General features: G+C 42.2%; 1 protein-coding gene across 2 annotated transcripts in view; it reads right to left on the reverse strand.

The window, feature by feature from the left end:
• Positions 1–1,334, reverse strand: part of LOC110489191 (annexin A6) — a 41,548-nt gene extending 40,214 nt beyond the window's left edge. The window contains exon 1 of one of the 2 annotated variants that reach the window (XM_036943458.2): positions 891–1,334. The gene's annotated coding sequence lies outside the window, so the exon portion shown is untranslated. The remainder of the gene's footprint in view (positions 1–890) is intronic. The other variant, XM_036943459.2, reaches the window with a different exon arrangement.
• Positions 1,335–14,997: the final 13,663 nt, after the last annotated feature.

A 14,997-nucleotide genomic window follows, 5' to 3' on the forward strand; every position in this document is an offset into this window, starting at 1 on the left:
GCATCTGGTGAGGTAGAGAAAAGGACATTTAATAAAGAAACATCTACTTTTACAAAGGTAGGGTTATAGGTCAAACGTGTTCTCGCATTCTTGTTGGAACTGTTTTGTATCATCTCAACCTAGAACTAAAACCCACATGGTCTATGACGATGGATTCTACAGTAGATGAAAAAACTAGTTTGGTTTATAAATTTGTGTATAAGTAAAGGGAATTCTGTCGGACTTTCCAAATGAGATGTAAGTCATTTAGATTCTCAGTAAGAATATATATCACGGGAGAAACACTCAGTGAGGACAAGCTGTCCTCTGGCATAAGCACACAGTATTGCAGTCAATTGTAGAATTTCAGACAGTTTCTCCATTAGTGAGAATATGTTTCTAATAAGCCCACGGCAGTGTTTAGTCTGCTAAAATATCCATCAAGCACGGTTCGATCCAATCATCTGCTATATCCACAGATCATGTCCACGACCACACCCCATCTCTCAGTCTCCCACCCCAAAATTATACAACTTTTTATTCATAAAGCATAACTTTTTTTGTTTGTTTGAATTCTGTTTAAAACACACAATTTAGAAGTATACTGTTTACACAATGGACATCAATGATAAACATGACTCATGTCTACGTTCAATCCATTCCCTTTACATTTACAACATCCTTTTCTCTATGTTGTTCTTAAAACTTTAGATTCTTGGTTTGTAAAAATGGAACTGTCTGTCTGTCTATTATTCTCATATCATGGACTTGGGCTGGGCTAATAATACCCTGAACAAACCGTTATAGCTCCGTTATTGTTTTCACATGACTTGCGCCAACATTATCTTAGTCTATATTGTTGAGCATTTGACCCTATAGAAAATTCACTACAAAGCAAAACCCAAACTCACCTCTTTTACCGAACTAATACGATCCAAATCAACCCCGCTGCAGTCCTGACCTCCTCTATCCTGTTTTTATCGGTTGCGTTTAGCCCGGTGTTGAAACGGCCAGCTGTCTAATTCCCTGTCCTCGAGCTCACGTAATAACTGCGGTGCTCACGGGCGGTGCGTCAAAAGAGTTCCCCCTTTCTAACAGGGAGCCCGTTAACGCAGGATAAAAACGGTGTTATGATAAACAAACAAATATGTAAACAACCTATTCACACGTGCTGTGTGGTTTTCTGTACGCTCCGTATACACACTAAGCACAGACAGTCTTTAGATGTCTTTTTTTGGTCTTGTCAATTCAGAGAAGGGTAGAATTGCAGCCTGAATATCGGGGCGTTCCTGCATGTGGGCAGTGATTGGGAGTCCCATAGGGCGGTGCACAATTGGCACAGCGTCGTCTGGGTTAGGGGAGGGTTTGGCCAGGGTAGGCCGTCATTGTAAATAAGAATTTGTTCTTAACTGACTTGCCTAGTTAAATAAAGGTTTTTTAAAAATAAGGTAAAACCCACCGAAGAAGGGGCAGGGGTGACAACGATAGCTAGCTAGCCGTACACCAGGAGACAGTGTCCCCGCCAGTGAGCACTGTTTTCCAACAGGCACACAGCACAGTACACAGCAGGAGAGACACCATGTACTATGTTTGTCCCGCCTGTCGGGAACTGTTTTCACGAAGTTCTGTTAATGATGGTGAGGCCCGGTGTTCGTCAGGCGAGAGCGAAGGACACTGTCTACCGGTGTCAGGAACCAATGGGGTGCTTGAGTGGGAACCAATGGGATGCTCGAGTGGGGGTGTTCCTGCAGATGCAGGAATGATCACATGCAGGAACTCACTGATTTCCGGGCTGCAGTCACTATTGTCTGGTCTAGCCATTTTTTGGAGGTCTTTTTTTGGTGTGGTCCGGCCTTCATCTCAACGTCAATGGCCTTAATTTGGCCCAAACATAGACGTGTATGTTTGGTTCATATATGGTCCAGTCCGGACCGCATCCACAGGCGTTCGGTCCGTACCGGCCTATATTTGGCCCAAGTATTGATGTCTATAATTGGTTCAAATTTGTTTTGGTACTGTACTGTACTCTACTGAATTAAACTGTACTGTACTGTACTCTACTGAATTAAACTATACCGTACTGTACTCTACTGAATTAAACTGTACTCTACTGAATTAAACTGTACTCTACTGAATTAAACTGTACTGTACTGTACTGAATTAAACTGTACTGTACTGTACTCTACTGAATTAAACTATACTGTGCTGTACTCTACTGAATTAAACTATACTGTACTGTACTCTACTGAATTAAACTATACCGTACTGTACTCTACTGAATTAAACTGTACTCTACTGAATTAAACTGTACTGTACTGAATTAAACTGTACTGTACTGTACTCTACTGAATTAAACTATACTGTACTGTACTCTACTGAATTAAACTATACCGTACTGTACTCTACTGAATTAAACTGTACTCAACTGAATTAAACTGTACTGTACTGAATTAAACTGTACTCTATTGAATTAAACTTTACTGTACTGAATTAAACTATACTGTACTGTACTCTACTGAATTAAACTGTACTGTACTGTACTCTACTGAATTAAACTGTACTGTACTGTACTCTACTGAATTAAACTCTGTTATTTACCGGACTGTACTAAACTCTACTGCACTGAACTACACCATACTGTACTGTGCTGTTCAAACCTTTAAAACATAACCTAGACGTTCATGATTCATTCAGATTTTTTCTGTTCTGGACAACCAAATGTGTACTTGTTTGGGGGCGGAGCTCATTAGGATAATACCCAGCATGCTTTGCAAGTGTTTGGTTTTACATTTACATTTGGGTCATTCAGCAGACAATCTTATCCAGAGCGACTTACCGACAGTGCGTTCGAGTAAGGTAGATAAACGACAACATATCATAGTCATAGCAAAGAAGAAATATGAATGTAACTGTTTTACCGAGAATGTTACTGGAGTTGAAGTGGTCTAGTGGTATATTTTGTGATTCAAATCAAATCAAATCAAATATTATTTGTCACATACACATGGTTAGCAGATGTTAATGCGAGTGTAGCGAAATGCTTGTGTTTCTAGTTCCGACAATGCAGTAATAACCAACGAGTAATTTAACCTAACAATTCCAAAACTACTACCTTATACACACAAGTGTAAAGGGATAAAGAATATGTACATAAAGATATATGAATGAGTGATGGTACAGAACGGCATAGGCAAGATGCAGTAGATGGTATCGAGTACAGTGTATACATATGAGATGAGTAATGTAGGGTATGTAAACAAAGTGGCATAGTTTAAAGTGGCTAGTGATACATGTATTACATAAAGATGCAGTAGATGATATAGAGTACAGTATATACTACTTTGTACATTATTGTCTCCAGATTTAAAGCTTTGGAAAAAGCTAACATACGTGCATTTGAGAGATGGGGGCAATGATACGTATTATATGACAGAACCCTGCAGTTGACTCCTCTTTGCTATTTGAAATGGATTCAACAAAATGATCATTGTGATATAATGCTTCCTTCATTGAGAATGTACTGTTTGTGCAGTTGAAATTTGGCCATAGAATACATAACCAAAAAAATATGTATTTTCATTGTCTGTAAATGACATATTTTCAACTTTTATTCATAAACCTTAAAATGAAGCTGATTTCAGTTATGTTTACTATGCTACGTCTACCTCTGAGTCCAGGTTGCATGCAGAGGAGCCACCACCACCAGAGTGAATACTCCCCTTTTTTAATGTTATAATCATGTTACGATATGAGGGGAGCCAGTATTGAAACAAAGATACAACATGCAGGGCCTTCTGTACAACCATATCAGATGTAGTATTCCACTGTTATAACAGTTTGAACCTTAGTGAGAGAGAGAGAGAGAGACTGGTGTGTGTGAGATGTGAGGCCTGCCGGTTTGTGACAGAGAAGAGCATGCCCTGTGAATGATTGTGACTGGGCTATTTCTGTCTCTGCTGGCCATAGAGAGAGCCATTCCGGTAAGACAGTGCGGAATGCAAGGCTAGATTGGAGAGAGGGGGGTAAGAGAGTGAGAGAGAAGGAGGTGGGAGGAGAGATAGAGAACGAGGGGGAGAAAGAGTGAGAGAGAGCGATAGAGAAAGAGAGGTGGGAGAGAGAGAGAGCGAGTGAGAGAGGGGGGGGGGGAGAGCAAGAGAGAGGGGGAAGGGGCACAGAGATCAGAACTTGGGGGAACACGAGAGAGGGGAGCACGAGAGAGAGACGCAGAGAGAGAGAGAGAGAGAAAAAGGGGGAAGAGTGTGAGAGAGAACCAGAGAGGGGGAAGAGGCAGAGAGATCAGAACTTGGGGGAACAAGAGAGAGGGGAGCACGAGAGAGAGAGAGAGAGAGAGAGAGAGAGAGAGAGAGAGGGGGGGGTAGAGGGGGAGGGCCAGAGAGATCAGAATTTGGGGTAACGAGAGAGAGGGGAGCACGAGCGATAGAGAGGCAGAGAGATGGAGAGAGGGGGAGGGAATCTTTGTTAACCCCGAAGTAAAATCTTGTGTAATTTGGTCAGCCGCGTGTTCGTTCTCTGTTAGAAAGTGAGAGTTCCAGCAAAAAGTCTCCACCTTTGCCAAAGGAAACTCTCAGCCAAAGCACCCCCCCCTCCCTTTCGATCAATTATTATTCACGCGTGCTGCGTTCACGTGCTATTGGAGTTATCGGAAGCTCCTAGTTTTCAGTGGGAAATTCCACTTGGACGACCCTCCAAGTCGGAATCACAAGTGGGAAACTCTGAAAAAATTGAATTACCCGAGTTACAGACTTTTTACCTTTTAATTTTTACCTTTTCAACCAAAAGATGACAACAAATTCGGTTTTGACAATTACAAAATGATCAATATGGAGAATGTAGCTACTTAGACCTTATGTCAATGTTACGCAAGCTAGCTAACTTTATTATTAGCAATGTTAGCAAGCTAGCTAACTTTATTATTAGCAATGTTAGCAAGCTAGCTAACTGTATTATTAGCAATGTTAGCAAGCTAGCTAACTTTATTATTAGCAATGTTAGCAAGCTAGCTAACTTTATTATTAGCAATGTTAGCAAGCTAGCTAAAATCTTATTTGTTGAGCAATTGTTTCCGACTTCAAAGGCACATAAACACAATCATGTCAGACTTACCACTTCCCACCTCCTAGTTTCCCATTTCCCACGAGCCCATGAAGCCACCATAAGCACCGTCTTTGCCCAATCATCATACATCCAAATAACCAGTGATGAAAAACCCCACAAAATTAGCTAATGTTGCTTGTTATCCAGTCCCCCCAGGATTTCGCTGGGATTATTTGGGATATTTTCTGAGCAAAAATTGTTGATTTTTCTGGGAAAATTTGGACATTTTGCATGACAATATGTGATGATTTTGTCCAATTTGTTGCGAAAATGTGCTGAAGAGGGAAAAAGTTTGTTGACGTGACACATTATGCAGTAAATGTGTGATGATTGGTTGAAATTGCGAGCTCTCGTTTTTTTACTGCGGTGACGGGTCGGTTTTATGCAATCATATTGCAACGATTTTACTGTTACATGCAGAAATAGTGAGGTGATAGGTCAAATTTAAGAAGCCCTCTCATAATATTTGGCGATCGTGGAATCCTTGAAGGACTGGTTGTCCTTCCCATTCAGTCCCAGCAGAGTCTTCATCTACACGCATAATCTGCCCATGGGTGTATGGGAATGAGAAAGTGAGAGGGAGAGTAAGAAAGAAATAGACAACACTCATAGCTGGATCATGACTGTACTTAAATCACTTCCAGAAATACTTACCACTACTTCTCCCCTGTTACTCAGAGCTTCCCGGAAGTCACCTGGCTTTCCTGCTCATGCACTTTACAAACAGAGTAGACCGTTTTTGGAGATTAAAATGTTCCCAATCCCCGGCAAAGTATGATGGCATTTTGAGACTTTTTTAGAAGATGAGTTCATCTGCCACTGTATGCTGTCTTTGATACCTTTCAATCACATCCCAGGGAAAGATAAGTATGTTTTTTCCCTAGATTACTGTCCTACTGTCATAGTTTTACAACAAAATGGAGCTGTCTACAATAACGAGTGCGCTGAGTCGTGAAGCAAGTTCAGGGAGTGAATGCAACATGTAAAGTGTTGGTCCCATGTTTCATGAGCTGAAATAAAAGATCCCAGAAATGTTCCGTACCCACAAATGTGTTTACATTTAGTGAATGTTAGTGAGCATTTCTCCTTCGGCAAGATAATCCATCCACCTGACAGGTGTGGCATATCAAGAAGCAGATTAAACAGCATGACCATTACACAGGTGCACCTTGTGTTGGGGACAATAAAAGGCCACCCTAAAATGTGCAGTTTTGTCACACAACACAATACCACAGATGTCTCAAGTTTTTAGGGAGCGTGCAACTGGCATGCTGACTGCAGGAAAGTCCACCAGAACTGTTGACAAAGAATTTAATGTTCATTTATCTACCATAAGCCCCCTCCAATGTCATTTTAGAGAATTTGGCATTATTTCCAACTTGCCTCACAACTACAGACCACGTGTAACTACTCCACCCAGGAACTCCACATCCGGCTTCTTTACCTGCGGGATCGTCTGAGACCAGCCACCCGGACAGCTGATGAACCTGAGGAGTATCTCTGTCTGTAATAAAGCCCTGTAATAAAATCATTCTATTTGGCAGAGCCTGGCTCTCAAGTTTGTGGGCCTATGCCATCCCAGGCCCACTCATGGCTGCACCCCTGCACACTCATGAAATCCATAGATTACAGCCTAATACATTTATTTCAGTTGACTGATTTCCAAATATGAACTGTAACTCGGTAAAATCGTTGAAATTGTTGCATGTTGCGTTTATATTTTTGTTCAGTATCTCTGACATTGCTCGTTCAGATATTGCTCGTTCTGATATTTCTTAATTTCTTACTTTTTAATAACTGTTATTGGTTATTACTCGACAGCCTTGGTTTCTCAAATGATTGCCTCGCCTGGTTCACCAACTACTTCTCTGATAGAGTTCAGTGTGTCAAATCGGAGGGTCTGCTGTCCGGACCTCTGGCAGTCTCTAAGGGGGTGCCACAGGGTTCAATTCTTGGACCGACTCTCTTCTCTGTATACATCAATGAGGTCGCTCTTGCTGCTGGTGAGTCTCTGATCCACCTCTACGCAGACGACACCATTCTGTATACTTCTGGCCCTTCTTTGGACACTGTGTTAACAACCCTCCAGGCAAGCTTCAATGCCATACAACTCTCCTTCCGTGGCCTCCAATTGCTCTTAAATACAAGTAAAACTAAATGCATGCTCTTCAACCAATCGCTACCTGTACCTACCCGCCTGTCCAACATTACTACTCTGGACGGCTCTGACTTAGAATACGTGGACAACTACAAATACTTAGGTGTCTGGTTAGACTGTAAACTCTCCTTCCAGACCCATATCAAACATCTCCAATCCAAAATTAAATCTAGAATTGGCTTCCTATTTCGCAACAAAGCATCCTTCACTCATGCTGCCAAACATACCCTTGTAAAACTGACCATCCTACCAATCCTCGACTTTGGCGATGCCATTTACAAAATAGCCTCCAATACCCTACTCAACAAATTGGATGCAGTCTATCACAGTGCAATCCGTTTTGTCACCAAAGCCCCATATACTACCCACCATTGCGACCTGTACGCTCTCGTTGGCTGGCCCTCGCTTCATACTCGTCGCCAAACCCACTGGCTCCATGTCATCTACAAGACCCTGCTAGGTAAAGTCCCCCCTTATCTCAGCTCGCTGGTCACCATTGCATCTCCCACCTGTAGCACACGCTCCAGCAGGTATATCTCTCTAGTCACCCCCAAAACCAATTCTTTCTTTGGCCGCCTCTCCTTCCAGTTCTCTGCTGCCAATGACTGGAACGAACTACAAAAATCTCTGAAACTGGAAACATTTATCTCCCTCACTAGCTTTAAGCACCAACTGTCAGAGCAGCTCACAGATTACTGCACCTGTACATAGCCCACCTATAATTTAGCCCAAACAACTACCTCTTTCCCTACTGTATTTAATTTATTTATTTATTTTGCTCCTTTGCACCCCATTATTTTTATTTCTACTTTGCACATTCTCCCATTGCAAATCTACAATTCCAGTGTTTTACTTGCTATATTGTATTTACTTTGCCACCTTTTTGCCTTTACCTCCCTTATCTCATCTCATTTGCTCACATCGTATATAGACTTGTTTATACTGTATTATTGACTGTATGTTTGTTTTACTCCATGTGTAACTCTGTGTCGTTGTATGTGTCGAACTGCTTTGCTTTATCTTGGCCAGGTCGCAATTGTAAATGAGAACTTGTTCTCAACTTGCCTACCTGGTTAAATAAAGGTGAAATAAATAAATAAATAAAAATATATTGCTATGGTGTAGTAATAATTTCGGGTTCACCTGCAATAACATCTGCAAATCTGTATAGGTGACCAATAAACTTTGATTGAATATTTGATCCGATTCCTTGACAGAAATGAGTTCCTACCCTCACATCTCTGTATCTCAACTTGTTCAACTTCATCTTAAATAAAGGTTAAATAAAGGTTAAATAAAGGTTAAATAAAGGTGAAATAAATAAATAAATAAAATCTCAAAAGTCACAAGACATTCCCAAAACAAAAGTCCCACTTTTTTTTAATCAATACCCCATGTGACCACAGTATATGGACCCAACCAATAACCTAAAGAGTAGAGTGTACAGCAGAAAAGCACTTCTGACATTCAGCACAGTTCTCCCCCTGTCATCCTGATTGTGTATTTGTCCCAAATGGCACCCTATTCCCTATGTAGTGCATAAGGTCCCATAGGACTCTGGTAGTGCCCTACATAGGGAATAGGGAATAGGGTGCCATTTTGGATGCAATCTGTGTGTAATAATGAGGACGTTATGGGCCAAACGGAGCCAGATGTAGCAGCCAAGTCAGAAAAGCTACTTAAATCAATCTAGTGAGTAGGAGGGTCACACAACCAGGCTGTAAAAAATCCCTTTGCCCTCATCAGAGTAAACACAGACAGCGGATATATTTGTCCGTCCACCCGGGATTAACATCAACAACAACAACAAATGAACAGCAGTCTTGGTCTGGGTGAACTTGAGACAGTCTATTCAAATGATGGATTTATGGGATTTATAGAGTGGTGTAGAGTGGTGTTTGTTGTCACAACTATTTGGGAAGAGAACGAGAGAGAGAATAAACTAGAAATAGTAATTTGGGATGTTTATATATATATATATATTTATTTACTGGGGCGGCAGGTAGCCTAGTGGTTAGTGTTGGGCCAGTAACTGAAAGGTTGCTAGACTGAATCCCCGAGCTGACAAGGTAAAAATGTGTGGTTCTGCCCCTGAACAAGGCAGTTAACCCACTGTTCCTAGGCCACCATTGTCAATAAGAATTTGTTCTTAACTGACTTGCCTAGTTAAATAAAAATGTAAAAATAAAAATAAAAAAATAAAAATGTTCCTGCCTGAATGCATTTTTGTGTGTTCAATCTGTCAAACCCACTGTCTTTGCACACAGGGAAGTGACTTGATTCTAACCTGGTTAAGTCTCAAATAAAATAATAATTAATAAAAATGGTCACATACACATGTTTAGCAGATGTTAATGCGAGTGTAGCGAAATGCTTGTGTTTCTAGTTCAGACCATGCAGCAATATCTAACAAGTAATCTAATAATTTATTACATTTATTACATCCACATGTTAATTATAAAAGTGGCTAGAGATTGAGTCTGTATGTTGGCAGCAGCCACTCAATGTTATTGAAGGTTGTTTAACAGTCTGATGGCCTTGAGATAGAAGCTGTTTTTTAGTCTCTCGGTCCCTGCTTTGATGCACCTGTACTGACCTCGCTTTCTGGATGATAGCGGGGTGAACAGGCAGTGGCCCGGGTGGTTGTTGACTCAGGTTAAGACTCAGGTCACTCAAGTCACTTGACTCAGGTCAAAAGTAGTGCACTATATAGGGAATAGGGTGCCATTTGGGACACAGGCTCACCATGCATGTGGACTTTACTGATGTTCAGTGTGATTCTGCCTCCTCGTTATCTCTCTCTGCTTATAAACCTTCCTCACGAACCATGACTGTTCTATTTAACAGCAGCAGCAGCTGTGTGTGTGTGTGTGTGTGTGTGTGTGTGTGTGTGTGTGTGTGTGTGTGTGTGTGCATGTGAGAGTATGACTGTCCTGTTTCACAGTAGCAGCAGTGTGTGTGTGTGTGTGTGTGTGTGTGTGTGTATGTGCGAGAGAGAGACAGAGAGACAGAGACAGTGTGTGAGAGAGAGACAGAGAGAGACAGAGAGAGAGAGTTTACTGTTAATTTTTATTGTTTATTTCACTTTATATATTCACTTTATATATTATCTACCTCACTTGCTTTGGCAATGTTAACACGTTTCCCATGCCAATAAAGCCCTTGAATTGAATTGAATTGAGAGAGAGAGAGAGAGAGAGAGAGAGAGAGAGCGAGAGAGAGAGAGAGAGAGAGAGAGAGAGAATGACTCTTCTGTTGTTTTCCCGAAGCACACCTCTGTGGTTTAACATTACTAATATCATTACTGGCACCCTGAAGAACTTATCTGTGTTATTGAGATGTGCAGATATGGGTCCCTGGGGCAGGAGGCCTGAGCCATGAGGAGATTGGTCAAAGGTACACGGGCGTGTACTGAGCCAGGCGGGCAGGGCCAGGGGGGGGCCTGGGGGTGGAGAGGCAGGGCCGGGGTGGAGAGGCAGGGCCAGGGGTGGGCCAGGGGGTGGAGAGGCAGGGCCGGGGTGGGCCAGGGGGTGGAGAGGCAGGGCCGGGGTAGGGTGGAGAGGCAGGGCCGGGGTGGGGTGGAGAGGCAGGGCAGGGGTGGGCCAGGGGGTGGATGAGGCAGGGGTGGGGTGAAGAGGCAGGGCAGGGGTGGGGTGGAGAGGCAGGGCCGGGGTGAGCCAAGGGGTGGAGAGGCAGGGAAGGGGTGGGCCAGGGGGTGGAGAGGCAGGGCCGGGGTGGGCCAGGGGGTGGAGAGGCAGGGCAGGGGTGGGCCAGGGGGTGGAGAGGCAGGGCAGGGGTGGGCCAGGGGGTGGAGAGGCAGGGCCGGGGTGGGCCAGGGGGTGGAGAGGCAGGGCAGAGGTGGGGTGGAGAGGCAGGGCAGGGGTGGGCCAGGGGGTGGAGAGGCAGGGCAGGGGAAGCGACAGAAAAGGACTGGCCATGGGCTGACCAGACGGGCTGGTTCATCTTTAGCCCAGTGAGAAGAATTATAATGATTTGGCTAATAATAGAGGCCTCAAGGGGGGGAAAATGGGCTTGTGTGTTAGAAATGCCCGGGCCGATTTCTGATCCCAGTCCGTCCCTAAGTAGGGAGGTGGACGCCAGGAGAGATTAGGGTTGGCTGAAGTCCCTTTATGGGAGACGAGAGGAGGCTCAGGGGGAAAGAAAATGAAACAACCCCACAGTCACAAAGAGTAAGTGTACAGCCCGAACCAAGGTTATGAACCATGAAAGCAGCTTTGTCCCCTTCTCTCTCTCTCTCTCTCTCTCTCTCTCTCTCTCATCTTAATTATTTAGCTAACAAGACCGATAGGGATAATTATGACTTCATCTCTCAGTTAATAGTGATTATTTTGACATTTTCTGTCAGGGTTGATAGTTAGAGCTGCCTGTCAGCTGTAGACAAAAACATAACCTCGTCCCCAGAGTCGGCCCTAACTGAGATGATGGGGACAGGGCAACAATGCAGGGTGTGTCGTGGTGTGGGCTGAGAAAGAAACTGTGTGGACTGACAGCTACAGTGGGTTTTGAAATGATTGACACCCTTGATAAAGAGAAGTAAAAATGACTGTATGAAATAAATAAATTCAAATGCTGAGCTACAGTAGTGCCAAAATAAAGGGGAAACTTCAGTAAATGAGGGATACAAAGTATATTGAAAACAAGTGTTTCCACACAGGTGTGGTTCCTGAGTTAATTAAGCAATTAGCATGCTTAGGGTCATGTATGAAAATGCTGGGCAGGACATTATTTTGGCTACTATGGCTATGCCCCCATCGACAGGGCACGAGTGGTCACTGAATGGTTTGATGAGCATGAAAACGATGTAAGCCATATGCCATGACCGTCTCAGTCACCAGATCTCAACCCAATTGAACACTTATGGAAGATTCTGGAGTGGCGCCTGAGACAGCGTTTTCCACCACCATCAACAAAACATCAAATGATGGAATTCCTCATGAAGAATGATGTCACATCCCCCCAATAGAGTTCCAGACACTAGTAGAATCTATGCCGAGGTGCATTGAAGCTGTTCTGGTTCGTGGTGACCCAACACCCTATTAAGGCACTTTATGTTGGGGTTTCCTTTATTTTTCACAGTTACCTGTATATTGTATGCTAGCATTTTGGGGGAAATTATATTATGTTATACTAATACAATTGCTCAGAGAAAGTGTTTTTGTTTAACAAGTAATATTTTTGTTTCTCAAAAAGGTTCAAAATAATACCTTTCAATACATCACCTTTTTCTACAATGTTTTATGAGATCTAGAACACATTAGGAGGGATCTTAGACCATTCCTCTATACAGAATCTTACCAGATGTTTTATGAGTTCTAGAACACATTAGGAAGGATCTTAGACCATTCCTCTATACAGAATCCTACCAGATGTTTGATGAGTTCTAGAACACATTAGGAAGGATCTTAGACCATTCCTCTATACAGAATCCTACCAGATGTTTTATGAGTTCTAGAACACATTAGGAAGGATCTTAGACCATTCCTCTATACAGAATCCTACCAGATGTTTGATGAGTTCTAGAACACATTAGGAAGGATCTTAGACCATTCCTCTATACAGAATGCTACCAGATGTTTTATGAGTTCTAGAACACATTAGGAAGGATCTTAGACCATTCCTCTATACAGAATCCTACCAGATGTTTTATGAGTTCTAGAACACATTAGGAAGGATCTTAGACCATTCCTCTATACAGAATCCTACCAGATGTTTTATGAGTTCTAGAACACATTAGGAGGGATCTTAGACCATTCCTCTATACAGAATCCTACCAGATGTTTTATGAGATCTAGAACACATTAGGAAGGATCTTAGACCATTCCTCTATACAGAATCCTACCAGATGTTTGATGAGTTCTAGAACACATTATGAGGGATCTTAGACCATTCCTCTATACAGAATCCTACCAGATGTTTGATGAGTTGTAGAAAAGTTTTATAGCCCATGTCCCTTCACAGGGGCGGGCCACTGATTGAGCAGAGTTTTGTATTTGTTTTGTATTGCTGATTCAACTTGTTAGCCAGGGTTCATGCAGCTAACCAATAATTTACAACTTTCAGATTATGAGACGGAAGTAAAATGTAGATTAATGTTGATTGCTATTGATGTAAAATTTTTCTAGGTCTTTAAGAGTTTATTCGGAAGATAACAGCTCTATAAATAGTATTTTGTGGTGCCCCGACTCTCAAGTTAATTACATTTACATGATTAGCTCAATCAGGTATTATTAATTACGGAGAAATAATTTTATAGAATAGCATGTCATATCACTTAATCTGGCATAGCCAAAGACACGACAACAATAAGTAAAATAAATAAAATAATAATAATAACAATAATAAATATACAACATAATCCACAAAGAAATAGTTCATTGGCAATAAAATCAACATTTTTCAAAATGACCATCTCAGTCTCCGGACTTGAAACCCATTGAAAACCTGTGGTTTGAATTTAAGAGCGCAGTCCATTAGCTCAGACAAAGGATATCAAACATCTGGTAGGATTCTGTATAGAGGAATGGTCTAAGATCCCTCCTAATGTGTTCTAGAACTCATCAAACATCTGGTAGGATTCTGTATAGAGGAATGGTCTAAGATCCCTCATAATGTGTTCTAGAACTCATCAAACATCTGGTAGGATTCTGTATAGAGGAATGGTCTAAGATCCCTCATAATGTGTTCTAGAACTCATAAAACATCTGGTAGGATTCTGTATAGAGGAATGGTCTAAGATCCATCCTAATGTGTTCTAGAACTCATAAAACATCTGGTAGGATTCTGTATAGAGGAATGGTCTAAGATCCCTCATAATGTGTTCTAGAACTCATCAAACATCTGGTAGGATTCTGTATAGAGGAATGGTCTAAGATCCTTCCTAATGTGTTCTCCAATCTCATAAAACATTGAGAAAATGTATCAGTGCCGTTATTCTCGTAAAGTGAGGTATTGAAAGGTATTGAAAACAAGGGTGTCAATAATTTTGACCCCTACCTTTTGAAGAAACAAAAATATTACTTGTTCTCTTTCTCTCTTAAAAAAGTTGGAGCATACAATACAGCTCAGTATTTAAAATATTTTTGCTCATCATTATCAAGGGTGTCAATAATTATAGACCCCCACTGTATATATTCTCCTTCGAGATAGTGGCATTTGGCTAGGGGATCATACCCTGGTTCATTCTTACCCCCTCCGTCTCTGTCCCCTCCAATGTAAGGAAGCAACGAGGGGTGGCCCTACAGAATACCCAGGAGAGAGAGAGAGAGAGAGAGAGAGAGAGAGAGAGAGAGAGAGAGAGAGAGAGAGAGAGAGAGAGAGAGAGAGAGAGAGAGAGAGAGAGAGAGAGAGAGAGAGAGAGAGAGAGAGAGAGAGAGAGAAAGAGAGAGAGAGAGAGAGAGAGAGAGAGAGAGAGAGAGAGAGAGAGAGAGAGAGAGAGAGAGATTCTCAGCCTTGCCATTGAGAAGGGTAGACACAGGAAAACCTGGCTCCCTGTAGAGGAAAGGCTGTGCAACCACTGCACAACAGCAGAACCTGAGACAGAGCTGCATTTCCTGACAAAATGTAAAAAATATAAAACAATTAGAGATGGTAATTACCCCAAATTTGAAACCCTTATTCAAGGTTTCAAAGACCTCTCTGATGAGAGTAGGCTACCCATCCTGTTGGGGGAGGACGCAGAGAGCTGTGGGTTGGCAGCGCACTACATTTTCTGCCTGCCATAAGAT

The sequence above is a fragment of the Oncorhynchus mykiss genome, chromosome 14 (genome assembly GCF_057628025.1).
Source record: "Oncorhynchus mykiss isolate SJ-2025 chromosome 14, ASM5762802v1, whole genome shotgun sequence".
Classification (NCBI taxonomy): Eukaryota; Metazoa; Chordata; class Actinopteri; order Salmoniformes; family Salmonidae; genus Oncorhynchus; species Oncorhynchus mykiss.